General features: G+C 49.0%; 2 long non-coding RNA genes across 2 annotated transcripts in view; both read left to right on the forward strand.

Moving 5' to 3' along the window:
• The window catches only part of LOC138114292 (uncharacterized), a 51764-nt gene that overhangs the window by 14908 nt on the left and 18097 nt on the right, over positions 1-18759 (forward strand). The gene's annotated exons all lie outside the window — the stretch shown is intronic.
• Positions 13874-18554, forward strand: LOC138114291 (uncharacterized). The gene is made up of 4 exons (XR_011152576.1): positions 13874-14016; positions 15059-15202; positions 17383-17558; positions 18163-18554. It is a non-coding gene; the product is annotated as an uncharacterized lncRNA (long non-coding RNA).

Consider the following 18759-nt stretch of genomic DNA (forward strand, 5'->3'; position numbering starts at 1 on the left):
CCTTCAGCCACACTCATCAGCAGGAGCTGGGCAAGGAAGTCCTTCTCAGCCTCCAGGGAGCGACTTGTCCAAGGAGACTCTTAGTCCACTAAAACCAGAGAACCTGTGAGGAGATAAAGGTGTGCAAGTGAAGATTCACTCACTGGCAGAAAAGTTAGTATTTTCTTTTATAAGAAACATCTTCATGAGTGTTTTCTCCATGCATAGTGGAAGTGAGTGTGCGGGTCAGAAAAGTCACCAGGAGTCAGCAAATACAAGCAGCCCTCATTTATTGGAAAGTTTATCTCTGCATTAAATTTCCACCAAAGAAAGTTTCATTAGGCCCACCAGACTGGTATAAATGGGGTTGGAAAAGTGTTTTTCACAACTCTAGAGCTAACTTCTCACTGTTTTTTTTGTTCCCGTTGTTTGCACGCTGGTGCTGCCAAGCGCAGTGAGAGCGAAGCCTGTATTCAAGTCAGATTTTTTTTATTTCCTGCATTTGAGCAGGCCAGAATTTATACTGCTTGGGTCTCCTTAAATTAGTCCAAGAGGATTTCATTTTACAGGCCTGCTTGACTGGGATCCTTTTGGCACGATGGGCTTAGCTTTGTATACAACTGAGATTCATATTTTATGTGTGTATAAAAATCCCAGCCATGAATCTAGCAGTTTAGAACTTCACCTTCATTCTTTACAGCTCAATTCAGAGCACTCTGCACATTTCCAGCCACTTGGTCTTGCAGTTGGCTGAGCTGCACAAAAGTGGCAGGAGATGCGGAGAAGGCTCCAAAGGGATGCTTTGCTCTCCTTGGTCACTAAATGTGGCTTGAGAGCCCTGAAAGTCTCCAGCTACAGCAGGTCTGCAGCTCATGATGATGTCTTCCCTCTTTTGGGAATCCAATTCCAAATTTGAAGTGAGACCTAGGGGATGTTCTTGGGAATTAGGGCTATAGCAGCAATTTAAGACTCTGGGGAGATGGGTTTCATCTGTGTCTTTGCTCCATTGGGGAATGTGTGGAGATCATCTGGAGCTGTTTTTCTCCATTAGTGCTTGTAGCAAATATCTTGTGGTTGCCTGTGACCCATCAAAGCTGTATGTTGGTGATGCAGCAATACAGGTATTGGTCTGCCAAGCCCAAGAACCAAATTCCAGCCTGGGTCAACAGGCCAGGCTGAATGTCCTGTGTGGGAACAGGGAGGTTCTCTGCTACCTGGGGCCACAGATGGCTGGAAGAATGAAGGTGCAGAGGATATGGATGGTGGGCAGTGCTGGGCTGAGATATTTGTGTAGTCCTGCATGGACCCAGCCTAAATGCTGTTGGGCTGGTCCCAGCAGAGCTGGTTGTTTTGGCTGAAGGCAGTCAGACTGTGCCCAGCCAACACCCCCCTGCAATGAGAAGCTCTGGGGAAGCTGTACCAGAGCAGACAGCAGCTGGACTCTTGCCAGCTGCATCTGGTACTGCATGGGTGGCCCTGGTCCCCATTTCCCTCCTCTCCTGGTCCTTGGATCCACACACAGGCTGCCTCTGCCTTCCCCCTGGCATGAATACAGTGGTGCAGGTGGACCAGGCAGGTAGTGGTGCCTCACCTCTGAATGATGTGGCATGGCTAATTGGATTGGGGAACACCAACGAGCTTGGTGTGGGGATAGCAAAATTTCTTCTGTGTACAGACAGCAAGGATCTGCAGGGTCTGTTGGGATACAGTGATGCTCCAAGTCTGCCTCTGTATTGGGCAATAGGGTGCTATGGGATGCTGCTCCACAGCTCTTGCTACTGAGATGGGAAGAGATGAGTCCTCATCAGTCATTCTCTTAGAGGTTTTCCTCTTGGCTGTGACTTCCAGCAGGGTTCAGCAGAATTAAATTTTAAAGTAGATAGGATTTAAGAATATGGATGTCCAAATGTTGGGTTTTACTTCAGGCTTTTTGGCAGTACCTGGCCTGCATTTGGTTGGCAAGCTCCTCTGTGATGCTGTGCTGCCTTCTGGAGTTAGTGTGGTTTGGCTTGGGAGGTGTGAATCCCCTCAGGCTCTCATCAGCTTCGGCAGATTCCTCCTGGTCCTGAGAGACTGCAAGGAAAACTAGAACAAGAGTGGAAAAGGGTCCCTGGCTTTGCCTTGCTTGGTGTAGGATGGCTGTAGCAGGAGTGTTGCTGCCATGTGCTCTGGGACCAAGTAACCAATGGCCTGGGAGCATTTCCCACCATGAGTGAAACATGCTGCCTCTTTGGTTGTGAATCCAAAGCACAACCACTCCCTCCCCAACCCATGTTTGGTTTTCCAGTGGTTGGGTTTTATTGAGTAGTTCTTTATTGGATTTATCATGCCAGTTGTTAAAGCTTCCAGCTGCTTAAATTTACTTTCTTGTTTTCTCATTTTCTCATCTGTCTTTTCTGTGTTCTTTACAACAAAATCCACACGGCCCTCTATATCATTAACTCCATGGGCAAGTTAATCAAATTTACTGTCAGGCACTGCTATAGCTGCTGGAATGTTTCTAATTTCTTCGGAGTGGGATATTGGGCTTGCAAAGAATCAGACAGTGCCTCCAATTCTTTCTCCATAATGCACCCCAGAGTCACTGCAATTCCCAAGCCAGCTCAGACACTCTGTTTCCCACTGCAGTCTCTCCTGTTTCTGCTCTCTCCATGCCGCCACTCAGTCAAAATTTTGGGTTTGCATAATTTTCCATTGATGCCACGTCTTGGTTGGGTGATCCAGGACACCATCCAAACTAAAGAGCCACTTTTGTGTGGGAGGCCTGGGAGTTTTATCCAAACCAGAACAACCCTCGTGGTGGAAAGAGACTCTTCAGCCCTCATCCTAGGCTAGCACTTGCTAGCAGAGGCTGCATGAGGAGCACCATTGAATAATCCCCATGGCATCCTTAGGACAGCCATATTTATGGGTCACTGTGGGACCCAAAGGTGGAATGGAGACTGCTTGGCTGCAGCCTGACTGTTTGCCTGCCCTCAGCATCCAAAGGCATGTTCTGGAGCAAGGACTTGTTTGGGTATTGTGGCAGTCGCAGAAAATGTGGGGACGGCTACTGAGGGGCAGCTCAGAGGGACCTCACTGTGCTGCTGCAGACTGCTCATCCCTGGGGACTCCTGGGTATGGATGCTGGTGTTGGGAAGGAAAAGTGTTCCTGCACCGAGGCAGAGCTCAATAGTGATTTGGGTCATGCTGTTGTGCAGAGTGTGTGACCATGGTTGACATGATGCTGCCTCACAGAAAGATGCTTGGGAGACTTTATGTACCTGAGACAGCTGCCCAGGAAAAGGTTACAATGAACTTGCATCTGCAAACGCTCAGCAGCAAGGTGGTGGGTCTGTCCAGACAATGAGGCAGAAGCTGTGTGGTTTAGCTGGAGCTGACCAGGCTGCTGGACACTTGCAGCCCTTGGGGACCCAGCTGCCCATGCCCTGGGACCAGCCCCTCTGGAGGAGCCAGAGTCCCCTAGCCAAGCCCCATCCCTGAGTAAAGAGGACCAAAACCTCAGGGGGATTCTCTTTAGGTGCATGGGCTGTGGGGTTTGAGCGGGATCGAGGCACCCCGAGCATGTGTGGAAATGAAACAGCTCTCATGCAGGGAGACCGTGAGACCTTGGTGCAACTCCTGTGTGTTCGAGGTGTGAGAGAGCTGCTGCTGCCTGTGCTTGTAGGTATGATGTCCAGGGCTCATCTCCCAAATCACCATGGGACAGTGGGCAAGGGAGCAGTGCAGGAGGAAGGGGAGAGAGTGGCTGGGAGTGGGTGAAGTAAGAGGAAGAGGGAGAGGAAGGGAAGGGGGAGCATGAGAGAGAGGGCAAGGGGAGGAGGGATGGGAGAGAGAAGTAAACAGGAATGAAATTGCAGGTAAAAATAAAGCCGAAGAAGCCCAGGTGGAATTCATGCAAAGTCTCCTCATCAACACTGCGACTCCCTCCTGTCACAGGAACTGTCATCCGGGCTCGGCTCGTAATGAAAGGGAAAATATTTTATTCAGATTTATTAATTTGAAAATGAAGCCCGCCTGTCGAGAGGGGGACAGTTCTTCTCAATCTGTCATCGTTGAACCACACGCTCCTGACACCGGGATTCATTTGTCTTGTCGGCTCTGACAGTCGGATTCTCCCAGAGCTGTTCCTGGTGGATCGCCCTGGGATTTTAAACCGGATGAAACACATTCCGACAAGGAACAGCCTCTTTATTAATGCAAATTACACGAGGAGGAAAGAGCGTGAGGGAGGGAGAGAGGGAGGGAGGGTGACGCCAGCAGACGCTCTGGTTCCTCTCCCTGTATCAGTCATTTGTTATTTACATTTATACACATTTTTCAGGTTTAATAAAAGGAGATCGGGATTTTCGGTGACATTTATGGATGGATTGTTTGGGAAAAAAAGGGTACCGTCATAGAAATGTGTGCAAAAAAACCCCAAACATATATATGTATGTATGTATACCCACAGAGGCATGTGTGAAAGCTCTGTCTCCCATGGGCAGAGCTGGATTTGGACACGGAGAGCACATGGGCTTTCCCAAGGCGCAGGAGAGGTGGCTCTGAGCTGAGAAGGAGATGTGTGGCAGTGGCATTGGTCTGGTGAGGGTGCCGAGGTGGTTGACGGCAGGGCTGTGGCATCTCCCGGGATATCCATAGGACCCATCCCTGGTCCCTAGTGGGAGTGACCGGCTGGGAAGGGCTCATTCAGGGTTTGTAGGGTAGGGAGTGCTGCCTCTGCCTGTGCATGCAGGGCAGGGTCTGGAGGCAAGGCACCCTCACATCCATAGGGGACGTCTGGGGGGAGGTCAGTGGTGGGTCTGTGGCTCCTGGGGATCAGAGTGACTTCCCAGGGAATGGTTATCCCTCCAATCTCTGCTGCTGCTCTTCAGCAGGGAAGACAAGGCTCACTAAACATCAGCATCTTCCAAAGCCTCTTGCCTCTCTCCTGTGGGCAGCATCAGGGCTTCCAGGACAGGTTTTCACTTGCAAGCCATGCCTGCCCCTAAGGATCCCAGCTGTGCTAAGGGGGGCAGGCACCAGCTGCCCCCCCTCCTCCCCCCACCCCAAGGTCCTCTCAGCGCATTGGAGCTGCATAAAACAAATGCCAGAGCCAGGAGTATGGAGAGCCTGAACGTATGTGTGTAATGATGTCTCCACAGTCTATAGAATGAATATTTAATAGTGCTTGTCAGCAAGATCTTATAGAGGGATTTCTGTCCTAAAATGCTCGTTAACTCTTACGATTTCCATGGCAGCCTTGGTGTTTATGTTGGCTTCCGGCGGGTTTGTCACCTTCTCCCTAGATTCACCATCCCTCCTCAGCTAGGGCTCAACAAAGACCCTCATTGTCACCATTGTCACCCTCAGCAATCCCATCCCGGCTGAGGACAAAGGTGTGAGGCATCAGATGAGCAAGTTGGAGCTGATGGATGCCCCTCTCCCCAGGGGCAGGTGGGACCCCCTGGTTTAGTGTCCCAAAGTCTCTAAAGTGATTTTGTGAGTCCTGCAGCCCTCCATGGGCCTGAGCCCCTTGCCCTCAAATTCCCCCACCCTGCTAAAGCTCTGTCAGAGAGACATTCAGGCTTGACTTGAAGGCTGCAAGTGATGGAGAATCTACTACGTCGTTAGGCAAATTGTTCTGCTGGTTAATTAGCTTCACTTTTAATGTGCTTGGAGCAATGAGACCAGTAATTCACAGTAGGAACAGGGATGTGCAGTGAGGGCCTGGAGAGGTGTGGGAGAGGAGAATGGAAAGCCGGAGAAAAAGGATGCAAAATTAGAGCGGCAATATTTTTCAATGAATCTTCAGTCTGTGAGAGGGACAATGAGAAAAGAAAGGAGGAAAAAGAAAAGTGAAGAAAAGAGAAAAGAAGGAAACATTTCAGAGGGACCAATGTTATTTTTGAATTTGGGTTGAGTTTTGTGAATGCTATTTTTATGACAGAAAACTAAGGAGTAGAAATAACAAAATGCCATTTGGTAGCATCTTAGAAATGCACTTGAGCACTTTTCATTCTGAAATGGAAAATTTTAAAATTTAAATCTTGGGCTAAAAACATTTTCTTTTAAGGAAATGGGGGGAGGGGGTGGCTTTATGCTTGAACCTCGATGTTTGAAACCTTCCTCAAAGGTGTTCCCAGAGTCAGCAGACTCTTTTTGGCTTGCCAACCCCTTGCTTGAAATGAGGCATGTGCCTGCCCAAAGAGGAGCCCATAACAAAAATGTCTTGGCTTCTGCAAGTTTCTTTCTCCAGGTGGACTCTTAAGTTGCTCTGAGAACAAACTTGGAGTCAATCCTCATTGTAAAGGTGCATTAACCCAGCACAGTGGCCACAGAAGAACAGATGTTGCTGCCCAGGGAGCACAGGGACTTGCTGGAGCTGTGCCTCATCTGTGCTTCCTGAGATCAAGGCCCAGAAAACAGCAGGGATGTGTTTGGTGAGATGTCCCCAGAGCTGCTCACTTGCAGGAGAGAGGAAAGCTGGGGGTAGGGAAATGTTTCTGCCCCTGCCACAAGCCCTGGGCTCATCTGCACCCAGGTGCCAGAGGTGACAGGGACATGACCCCAAGCACAACCTTGGGAGCACCTTGAGGAGTCACCTGGAGCCCTGGCCTATGCCTCAGCCCAGTCAGAGCACCTCTAGGTACTGCTTTCAAGGACCTCCCCATCTGGTCTGTGGGGACTGTCTTAAAAATCCCTTCTGTCCTTGAATTCCTATTTTCTTGCAAACCCCGTGGCTAGGGCTCAGCCCTGGTGTAATAGGCATCTGCTTGTAGTAATCTCAACACCCCTCCCCAAACCTACTTATAAAATACTGTACCTTGCACCAATTTTATCTGTGACATCGCATTAAAAAAAAAAATCCATTAAAAGAAATAAAGGCAGGTGCAGTCTGGTGCTGCAAACACTCCTTCACTCTCATTCTCTCCCCTTCGTTCTCCCTCTCCTTCACTCCCGGTGTTTGCTAGTTTGTATGATTAATTTTATCAATTTTCCTGACCTGCTTTGCCACTGAAATAAATATGACAGCTGCAGTGCTGCCTCAATTCGTTCTCTTGCCAAGTGAGCTGCTGAGATGTGTTTTCTTGTTGATCGCAGACTTTGGTAAATATCAAGTAAATAGACTGAAGAGGATTCATTTCAGCAGCTTGGATTGTCAGGACTTCAGCCCGAGAGCACATCCTTCACCAGGGAGACAAAGGGAGAAGGAAAGCTCCTGTCCCACCCCAAAAAAGCAATCAAGAAATCCTTGTAGTGCACCAGGCTGCTGCCAGCCTGGCCTGTAATTAGCGGTGTCAGCAGATGTCCTGGAGGAGACTCCTAAAGTCTGGGTCCTAAAAAGGAGCCCCATGGGCAGGCAGCTACTGTGGGGTGTGTGGGTCAGGGTGGCAGCAGAGATGGATGTGTTGGGCACTGCCATCCCAGTCCTTTTCTACATCTCAGAACCATCATGGAGACAGTCCCTTGCCTGATTCTCCACCATGGTATTGTCTCCTGTCCCTGTGTGGAAACAAGATGTCCTGTCTCCTCAGCAGAACATGGCCCAATGGGCCATGGGTTTATGGAGCAACAAAATACTGGCCGGTGTAGGTGACCTGAGCAGGGAGTTTTGGTGACAGGGTGATAACTCGGCCTTGCAACCTGCCTTCAAATGAATGGGCCATGTCCAGTACCCGATTTTTCTGATTTGTCTCTCCCAGTGAAATTCAGCCAGGAGCGAGCTAAAGGCTTCCTGCCTTTCAAGGAGTCTCTCCTGGAGATCTCCTCCCACGATGAGGCTGGGAGTGTGGTCAAAGCAAATCTTCCACCTTAAGCAGATGTTATCTGTGAGTACACACCCAGCATGTGGGGCACTGAATCCTGAACAGGGCACTTGAATCCAGACTCTTGCTGCCCTTGCACATGACTTTTCATGTGCAGTTCTGATTGCTGCACGGCTGTGCTGGACCCAGGCTCTCTTGAAGTCTAGGGGACTCTCATTGTTGGTTATACATATGGTGTATTGTTGTCCACGTGGAGAATTTAAAACAATGGGAGGGAAATGGTTGTGTTAGCATATCTACCATATGGCCCGTTTAGCTGTTGTGGCAGGAGAGAGAAAGGGAAGGACTATCACTGCTCAGTGTTGGTCTTTCAGCCAGCAGTGTCTCTGATGCCACCATCTCAGTGATGGTGGTCCTTGCTCTCAGGACCTTTAGGTACCTTTCAGAAAGATTTGGGATCAATCTCAAAGCCTATCTCAAAGCAGCTGCAACTTCCCCACATGGCAGCTGTGGGGTTTTTTTGGGCAGGACTCCGCACACAATGCCTGGAGCACCAAAAAAAATTCAGGGCCAGAGCATCCAATCAGATCAGATCAACGAGGATATGATATGCGTGTAATTTCTGGGGCAATTCCTAATGGTGATGTGGACAGCAGTGATGCTGCTGGGGCAGCCTTCAAGCACTGTGTGCTCTGCACTCCTACACGAGGGGCCTTGGCTCTTTGCAAATATTTAAGGCTGTGCCTGTGGAAGAAGTAGGCATAGCCTTAAATACTTCCAAAGTAGTGCTGGAGAAGAGTGCTGAGCAGAATATACTAGTATGGAAATCCTTACTAACATTGTCTATGCATTCAAGTGCCCCAAAAGTCCCTCAGTGGGATGATGCTCCCAGGGTTACCCATCTGTACAAAAGCCTCAAGTGTGCCTACTCTTCCCCAAGAAATCATGAGATTTTTAATTTAATTCAATTCAGGGACATTGGAATAAAATCCAGGTGTTGTTTTGTGCCTACGCAGACTTTAACCTTTGGGTGCAGTTTATATCTAAGCTTTATTTCTATAAACAAAAGCCTTTTGCTGATTTCTAACAACTCTGTATCTTTTGAGACTCTACAAGCAAGGAACGCTGCATAGAAGGTTTTGCAATCTAATGAAAGATAAACATGATCCAGTTAACCAGCAAACAGTAATTAACCAGCACAACCCACGGCCCAGCCCTCTGTCCGCTGCATATCTCAGCAAATCTGCCTTCAGTTGTCACATCCAAACACAGGGAGAGAGGGGAAAAAATAGAAACTCACAGCCTCCAAAACCAAAAAGAGAATTTGTAAATGCGACCCAGATAAACACAATGCAGGATGGCATCCTTGAGTCAGCAGAGAGCCTCAAATACCTGCTCATGTGACCTCCTCCACCCTGGCATGCTGGAGGAGCCTGAAAAGGCTGGGTGGCTGCTGCAGCACCCCACTGTCCCCCCAAAACTGCCACAGCCTCCAGCCTGGCTGTGAGTTGCTGAGCTTTGGCTCAACAGCATGAAACCAGGGGGAAGGATGAAGGAGGAACAATAAAATACCTGTAACAATATAAACCCAGAGACATAGGACTCCCCTGCTGCCTCTGCTCCAATTTCCTGCAGACTGACTGTGCGTCCACAGCTTTACCTTTCAGAATTATTGCATTATTACCATTACTAAGCTGATAATTTTCATTAATGACTTGCTGCTGGAAGCTGAAGAGTCCAGGACTTTTCATCCGAACGAAGGTCTAGCTGGCTGCAGGGACCCTCCTCTCGTCTTCGCACCAGTTGGGAGACTTGGGAATAAGGAGTCAGTGAAAAACACACCCTCCATTTGCTACCCTTGAATAGGGTTCCAGCCATGTGCTGGTGGGTAAAGTGGTGTCACACTGCTGTCACTCCTTGCATGGATGTGCTCTTGGACAAAGCCCAAGCTGTAGGTCCAATGTTCTGTGCAGGGATCTGTGCTGCTGTGAGACCCAAGCTGTCACTGGTAAAGCCATTCTGTTAAGGTACTTTTATTTGGGAGCTGAGGCTACAACCCACTCCCAGGAGTGGTTGGACCTAGGTGGGTTGAGCTGCTTCGTGAATTGTGCTGTTGTTCTCCTTGACCATGCTATTTTATAGAATCATTTAGGTTAGAAAAGACCTCTAAAATCATTGAATCCAACCCATAACTTAATACTGCCAGGCCCACTACTAAACCATGTCCCTAAACACCACATCTATGCATTATTCGATCACTTCCAGGGATGGTGAATCCACCACTTCCCTGCATAGCCTGTTCCACTGCTTGATCAGCCTTTCAATGAAGAACTTTATCCTAATACCCAGTCTAAACCTATGGCATAACTTGAGGCCGTTTCCTATTTAATGCAGCCAGGTTAGTGCTGCCCAGACCACAGCCACAAAGCCCAGAGGATGTCCCTGAGGGAGCCCAGCATGGAGCTCACGCTCAGTGTGCCTGTGCCAAAGGTTTCCAAGTCAGCTCCAAATTTCCCCAGGCATTGTGAGCTCCTCTTGGTTGTTGGTAGAGCAGCACAAGTGATGGTGGTACCATGGTGTGGTGCCTCCCATGAAAACTGTGGTTCAGCAGCACTGGTCCTGCTGCCAATGAGATGGGCTGTGATGACCAAACAGAACTGGGATCATGAGTGCCTGAGAACATCACCAGTCCACCAGGGAACAAAGGGCAGCAGAACTCTCCTCCTTCCCATCAAGATGTTCTAATGGCTGCTGGGTTGACTTGGCATATTTTTTACTGATGCAGATCACCTTGGTCCAGCAAGGAGCTCACGCAGCAGCTGGGCCTCATCAATTCAAATACCCCCCTCCCCTCTTCTCAAGGACTTCTGAGAGCAAAAGGCTTGTGGCTACAAAGATTTACACCCCCTCAGCAAGGGTTAACCTCATCTGGCAGCCACTATTGTCTCAGGACAACTTGTCAGTCTGCGAGAACGTGCCGTAATGGATTTGAAGCGGATTGCTTAGCCCATGGAGAGGGTGATGCTGTATTTATTGAATAGACATTAAAAAGAACATTTCTCAATTTCTCAGCACTGAACTCGAGGTCAATGGATCTTTTTGGCACTGACATGCTGAGTCAACTCCTAGCTTAAAGCTTTTAGAAGGACCAGGGTTAGATGAAAGGATTAGACTCTGTCTTTAGCGTTTCCCTGGCAAAATCGTTGGGTGTTAAATCATTTATGTTGCTTTGCGGTGCTTTGCTTGGCCTCTCCCTGTTACCTTGGAAAAGAAAAAAAACAACATTCTTCCCTTTTTTCGGATTGAAATAACACAAGTTAATTATTTCCCTTGTGCTGCAGTGAGATGAGGTGGATACAAAGTGAGTTGGGCTCCCAACACTGCTGGGCAGCTGCTGAAGGGGCTGCAGAGTCCTTTTCCCTGGAGAAGGAGGTGCCTCTGTGGACAGATGTGGTGCCAGCCCGCACACTTGATGCTGAGAGGGCTTGTGGCTCTCTGAGTGACAACAAATGCCCTGTGCACTAGCAAGAGAGTTTTAATAATGAACCAGGGGTTGATCACAGGGAGCTTGACAGCAGGGCTGGCCTGGCAGTCAGTCCGGAGCTGATCCCTGTGAGAGCAGGGGGCTTCCCTCTGCCCCTGCCTGAGGGGGAGGATCCAGCCAGGGCTCCCTCGGTGGCCAGGAGGTTTTGCCTGAGTGCCAGGCAGCAAGTAGGATTAACTCCAAGGGGTTTGAAGTCAAGGGGATGAGGTGATCCTCTGCTTGCAGTGACAGTGGGGTAAGTCTGGAGCATGGCACTGGCTGCAGGAGGCGTTTCTATAGATTCTGACCTCCCTGATGTCATGCACGTCTCTACTGTTCCCTGTGGCTTCAGGCAATTTTGTTAAGGTCTGTTAATGTCACACTAAGGGCAGTGCTGGACAGGTGGGTTTGGATAAGCCTGTCTAGCCTGAGAAAGCCTTGGGAAAGGCATTTTTGGAAAGGGTGCCAACCACAAAAAAGAGTGATTGAGGGGTTTTGCAGCTTAGAGGAAGCTGAAGGGGGTTTACCCCTCACGTGCCATCACAAAGAAGCCTGGAGTTCAACACTTTAAACACCTCTGGAAGGCAGCACTTTTTATTATGCCCATCACAGAATAAAAAGGGGTAGAGCTCCTCACCCAAAAGGGGCTGTATCTTTCTGTCGCTGTTAAGCAGGCACGCAGGCGAAGGCAAAGAAGAAAAGAGAGGGAACTCTCCGTATGTGTTCCATGCAGGCGTATTCCAGTGAAATGACAGGGATGAAAAGACAAATTGGTGGGAGGGTCCAGGGATTTTATAGGGGGCACAGAATAGGCGGGGAAAGGGATCACAGCCAATGGGACAGGGGCAAGCAGATGGGATTGACAGGAAGGGAACCAATGGGAACAACACATAGGGGGGACTTAGGGAAGGATCCAATGGAGCATCGAAGAACAAAGAACTTTCTAGAACTGATACATACTAAAGAAGGTAAATGAATATACATAATCTCATACATAAAACAGAGAGGGGAAAAACATTAACCAATCAGGGGAAAACATGCAAACATCAGAACAAAGGAATCATGGGTTCTGACCATAACTGTAGTGATATACTAAACTTGGGTTGCTGACCACCACAGGTGGTGGTCTGAGTTCTCCACGGGAGACAGAGTGGTTGGAGCCAATGTGTACTGCTGCAAGTAGTGAGCGATAAGGAGTTGTTGCTGTGTTCCAGCTGTATATCCCTTGTCAATCACACTGAATGTTGAGGGAGACATGGTCCTATATCAATTCCAGTCCTTTCAAGAGTAGCTGAGAGGACCGCAGGGTGGGTGGAGCAGTATCTCCTCCAGAGGAAGAGGAAGTCAGCCTTCCGTAGAAGCACTGCCCAATCTTGTTGAAGGTGGACTAGATGGCACTGCCCATGGTGGACTAGATGACCTTTAAAGGTCCCTTCCAACCCAAAGCATTCTGTAATTCTATGATTCTACCTTCTCCTGCAGCCTTTCTGCTTGCGTATGTGTGTGTATATATATATATATATATATATATATATATGTCCCACACTGGCAGCTCATCCATGCCTTGCAAAGCCCATCCCACAGCCCTTTTCCCAGGCCAAATCCCTGTTGTAACCAGCCCTTTCTGACTGTTCCAGGCCTTCTGTTAGAGGTGCAGCAAATAAAATGCAATCCGCCTGTATCATAAAGTCCAATAAAAATGAAACTGAACATCCACTTTGCAGACAGCAAGTACACTGTAAATTTATGAGATCATATCTCGTGGAGGACAGGGTACTTAAGGGGGGAAGGAAGGGGCTGGCAAAAATGGGAGAGAGCGGCCGAGGGGTAGTAAATATGTTTTCAATAATGAAGAGGCCCGATTACCCTCTTTGCAATAAAAACGTGCACACGGCAGGGCTCCCGTAAAAATTACTCCCGAGCAGCCTGGCGTATTTGCACCTTGTCATCTTGTCAGCTCCATGCAAATTTCCAAGGCGCCGGCAGCGGGTCGGCTCTGCGGGGCTGCCGAGGAGCGGGGGACGCTCCTCCCTCCCCAAAAAAAGCCATTTCCTTGACAGCCCCGGCACCCCAGCTCCTGTCCACCACCCCCTCCCACCCTGCCAAACGCACCGGTTCGCCCGTAACCGTAGCAACCAGCGCGAACGCGCGGGATGCAGGGAAGGATCACCGGGGTGCCACATGTCCTGGGTTTCTCTCCAACCAGACGAGGGCGGTGGGAAGCACAACGGGATTGAGGATGTGGCTCTTGTGCGCTCCATGGTACATGGCCAAGAGCCCTGGTCACATCAGCAGATGACATTTCCCTTTTTTGGGATGCATTACACATCCTCCCTGAGGCTGACGGTACCATGTGCTCTCTAGGGCACACCAACAGCACGGGGTCCCACTGAGCTTCATGTATTTAAAGCAAAAAATAAGCATTTTGACTTGTCCCAGAACAAACCAGAGCAAAGGCTGAAGCTTGACCTCTTTCAAGGTGCTTTCTCAAGAGGTGAGTGCTTAAACTGATTGAAATGAGGGGATATAAACAGCACAGGAGCAGCTGCAAGTAGTCTGAAAATCAGCCTGTGCTGTCCTCAAATAAGCCACTGCTGGGCCCAGAAGAAAGCAATTACACAGGGGCTTAGCTGAGCTGATTTAACAAAGCGGCAGTAATTAAACCTCATACACTTCAGGCAGGGGATTCAGCTCTTAGTACTATCAGGATCCTGTCTCGGAAGGTAAATCTTTTTGGTGTGAATAGGTGAGAGGATTTAAACCAAGGTAATTCTCTTTTCTCTCTTTCCTGCCTCTTGGCCGAGACACTGCCCTCGTGGCTGCCAGTGGGGTTAGCAAAGATTTCTTTTGTGGAGCAGAGATAGAGCAGAGTAGAACTCCCAGGCCCATTGCTTCCTGCACCAGGACACACAGCCTGGAGCTGTTTTTGAGGACCCAGCAGGCACCTGACTGCTGAGGGTAATTTACTGACTTGATCCTGCAGCCTCAGTGTAGAAAATCTCATCCTTTGGGGTTCACAACCCCAACTGGGAGCCTGCTGAAGCTATTGGGAGCCTTCCTCTGGCCTTCAATGGGCTTTGAATCGCACTGCTGAGGAGGACAGAAAGAGTCAAGTGTCAGGGCCCCGTTAAGGACAGGGATGGCCAGGGCTGTGTGCTCCCCCACAGAGGCAGCCTATCAGCCCTGCTGGGGAGCACGAACCCTGACCCACTGCTGGAAGCACCATCCGGTGTGCCAGGTGTCCCCACCAGAGCCATGGGCTGTGGGGATGGAAAAAAGAAATTGTGGTCATGTAGCTTGACCTCTCCTATTCAAAGCAAGATCAAAGGAGGGCCAAGAAAGAGAGATGAGGCTGTTGTGCCCAGGAGCTGAATGGAGGATGAATGGGAGAGGAGTGGGGGGGAGCTGGGGGCTTGGGATTGCAACAAAGCCATGGGATTCAATTAGCAGGAGAAGCTGTTTCTGGAATCACAGCACTAAAGGGATGTGGCTGGGGCAGAGAAGGCAGGCAAGGGCATCAAGGAGAAGGGGTGTTTTCCATGTCAAAGGTGCAAGTGTTTTCATGGAGGCACAGGAAATGGGGGGATTAGATTTCCTGGAGGTCTCCAGCTGGTGGTTAAAAGTAAAACCCCGATGGGTCTCAAGCACACCAGGTAAAGGAGGCTTTAGTGAAGAGTTGGTAGCATCATTGGCTTAATGTGGGATATCTGTTCCTGGGGAAAGAAGAGTCTTGGAGCTGTGTGTGTGACCGTCTCCATCACCAAGGGTGGGAGAACAGAGAGCCTGTTTCTGATGGTTACTTCTGCAGCAGAAGCTGGCTAGGGATGTGGAAGATGCCCTCCTAGAGTTGCTGGGAAATGACTGAACTGGTGCAGAGGGTCAGGAGGGAGGAAGGAGAGCACTGCATCTATGTGGAGGTTCCTGGACTCCAGCACTGGCTGACCATGCCCAGGTAAGGCCCCCAGGGAAGCTGATCTTGAGGGGGGAAAAAGCTGTTAATGAGAGAAGAGCCAGTCACAACTTCTTGTGGACACAGTTCAGACCATGGTGTTACAGGAGAAAGGAAGCACAGGAAGAGAACTCAGATCTGAGAAAGAAACCTGGGGGAAATGAAAAGTAGGTCAGGCCATGAAGATCAAGTACAGAAGCGCAGCATGCACATGCAGAGACAAGATCAGAGAAGCCAAGGCACATGGTGAGATGCAATTAGCAGGGGACATCAAGTATAACGAGAGACTGCTCTAGCAGTACCTCAGCAGTTGCTGGAGGACCACAGAGGTGTTGGTTTGGTATTTGGGGACAGGGAAAGCACTCAGCAGATGATGCCAATCAAGCAGCATCACATTTGTTTTCTCCTAAGAAGGTCAGCTATGATCCTAATTAAGTACTAGGGAAAAATACACTTGCCTTTAGAAAGGGAGAAAAGTAGCAAAGGGATAATTATGAAGATTTCAGTCTAACAGTTGTTCCTTGAAAAGTACCGGGGCCTGTAGTCAAACTTGCAAAAACCCAGGAGGAAACAAGGCTATGAGAATAGGTAACACATGTGGCTTCAAGGGAAATTGTGTAGCCCAGTAGGATCTCCTTGCCTTTGTCCAGAGAAGCTGTGGGTGCACCATCCCTGAAAGTGTTCGAGGCCAGGTTGGATGAAGCTCTGAGCAACCTGGGATAGTGGAAGGTGTTTGGAATGAGGTGATCTTTCATGTCCCTTCCAACCCAAACCATTTTGTGATTCTGAGTAGCAGGTGTCAGGAGAGAAGGCAAACAGCAGAAGCTGAGCATCCTGGGTTTGCCAGATGTGGTTGGCAGCGTGGTCTCATAACTTTCTCATCTTCATGAAATTCTAGAGGCTAAAAAAGTGGCCAGAAATTCAAACTCGGACTTGTACAGAAAGGATTTGTTGAACAAGTGTGCACAGGCCAACTCTGGTATCTGGTGATGCTCCATGTTTTCATTTGTGACCCAGGATGGTGGAATGGGGCTGAAGTTGTTTCCAACTGACACAAGCCTAGCTGAGCTGGAGAACCACACTAACAGGCATAATAACTCAAATATATGGGAGAAAGGACCTGGGGAAAAAAAGGTGTGACTGGAGCAGTGTTGGTTTGGGGCTTTTAGACATAAGCTTAGTGGGAGTTTTGGTCTGGCAGGTGCAGGTGAATAGATGCTGCTTCCATGCAGGTGAGGAGAATGAGATGATGGATTAAAATACATAGAGAGGGAGGCTGGCTGACAGAGAAAGGGGGTTCTGTAGGGAGAGAAGAGCAAGTGAGAATGGACATGGTCAGCTAGCAAACAGGACAAGGAAAGTGGCTCAAGTATCCCATTCAGGAAGGACTGGGGAAAAAAGGTGAAAAACGTGCACAGGATTAAGAAATGTTCTGCAGGTTGTGCCTTATTCTAGAGCTGCAAAAGCCTGGGCCAGGGAGAGCTCTGACATTTACTCAAACCAATGTGGTACATGGTTAAGGGATGGAATTCTCCCTTTCTCATCGTGCCCTTGTCAAGTGTAGGTCCACCAGAACGGATGGAGACACTGTAGTATAAATCCAGATCTGGGAGTGAATGTCCCCTTTCGGAAACTTTGACAGCCCAGGAGCATTTTGAAGGGAGAGAACAGAGAGAGGAATCAGAAGAAGAAGAAAGTGGCAACTGGTTACGGAGGTGGAAGGACAGCTTTGTGATGGGCCGTGTTGGCACTGGGCTGTGTCCCTGCTGGGTCACTGATTGACACAGCCTTGGCCTGGTCCCCTGGTGTTTTCCAGTCCCCTTGTCCAAGCAAACAATGGCTCTGGCTTCTCCTTGCAGGGAGAAAAGAACGTGGTGTGAGACCATCCCTTGCTCGTGGTGCACCTGGAGCCAGAGGGGTCTCAGCCACTTCTCAGGGTTTTCATTCTGCTGAGTAGAGGGAGCCCCAAACCCCACACTGTGGGAAAGTCTGGAGGAGCAGTTTCCAGCAGGACACAGCTACTACGCCTATTGCAGGGAGAATATTTAATTTCAAAGCCCAACAGATCAAATGCAGCTGGGGGGTGGAGCTATGCTTATCTCTCACCTTGTCCAGAAGTTTGAACAGCAGAACAAATGATCTGATCATGTTTTTATTGTGCTTCTCCCCCTCCCCTCTATCAGGGAGCTATAAACCAGGAATAATCTGTAATTCTCTCTGCCTAACTGTGCTGCCCGGCCACCTGAGTGAGGAAATGCCTTCCCTCTTCCCGGCTCTCCGGTGCCGTCAGGGACACAGGGCCAGCACCGGCTGCCTTCACAGCTGGCTGCTGAGTCCTGAGATCCAAGTGTTCCCCGAGGTAATCATTTACTGGAATGCTAACTGGGCTGTCCACAGGGTGAATTAAAAGGACATTCCTCCACTGGCTCAGCTGCTGTGGGAATCCTGTGGTTGTGCCCAAAGGGTAGGGGGGAAATCACAGAGAAGTAACTGGAGCCTGGGAGCCTGTTTGCAAGGAAATTAAACTAAAAATGTGTAGAAAAACAGCCGTGGGGCTTCACATTTCAAACTCAGAGTGGTATCCAGTAGGTCTGAAAAGCTGTTTAGCATGTGAGCACTGGCTCACAGGCTGCAGAATCTTATTTTTGCTAAAATATTGGTGCTCTTTCCCCTTTCATTATAACAAAATGAAATGGAAAAGTGACCATTTGCTTGATTCAATCCAACTAAAAACCAATTACAAACACGGAGTGCTAGGCAAAGTATTTCTTTCCCCATTCCTTTTCCCCCCCCTCACAAAACATCCATTTTCAATAGGTTTAACCCTGAGCTGCCTGTTTTGCTACGAATGGCAGGGAAAAAAACCCAAACAAATCCAAAACCAACCCCCAAACCATAAGAACTTTAACGTCAATACTTTATATTTTCTAGGAAGTTTTTTTTTTTTTTTTTTTTTTTTTTAGAAGCCCAGCGCTTTTGATGAAAAGGTGTCAGCCCTGCCCGGCTCCCCGAGGAAGCTCCCTCTACGGGCGATGCTGCAGCAGCGTTGCTCCAGCTCCGCACCATGTCCTGCTCCAGAATCCCATGGGTCAGCCCTGCGCAGTGGGCACTAACATTGCAGGAGTAAACGAGACTTCCAGGCGCTGAAACTTTTAGATTAAATCCTCTCTTCCCCCCCCTGCCCCCCATAGAATATGGTTTAAAAAAAAAATCACAAAACCCTTGCATTTTAATTGGATGCAGTATCAAAATGCTCTGGGTGCCACCAGAAATGGTATCAGCGTGGGTGCCAGGGGCTGTGCAAATGGGTGGATGTGCTCAGCTCTGAAATAAAATCTGCATTTTGTGATGAAAATCTGTCTTATTTCGTTAGGAAGGTGCTTCTGTATTTCTGCTCATAAAGGAAATGGGGGTTCAGTGCCTAGTGGGGAAAGCAAAGCCATTTGCACATTTTGGTGTCCCTGCCCATGGCAGGGGGTTGGATCTGGATGATCTTTAAAGTCCCTTCTGACTACAACCATTCTGTGATTTCCTCCTCTGCACTTTGGATTTACAGCTGT

The sequence above is a fragment of the Aphelocoma coerulescens genome, chromosome 8, assembly GCF_041296385.1.
Source record: "Aphelocoma coerulescens isolate FSJ_1873_10779 chromosome 8, UR_Acoe_1.0, whole genome shotgun sequence".
Taxonomy (NCBI): Eukaryota; Metazoa; Chordata; class Aves; order Passeriformes; family Corvidae; genus Aphelocoma; species Aphelocoma coerulescens.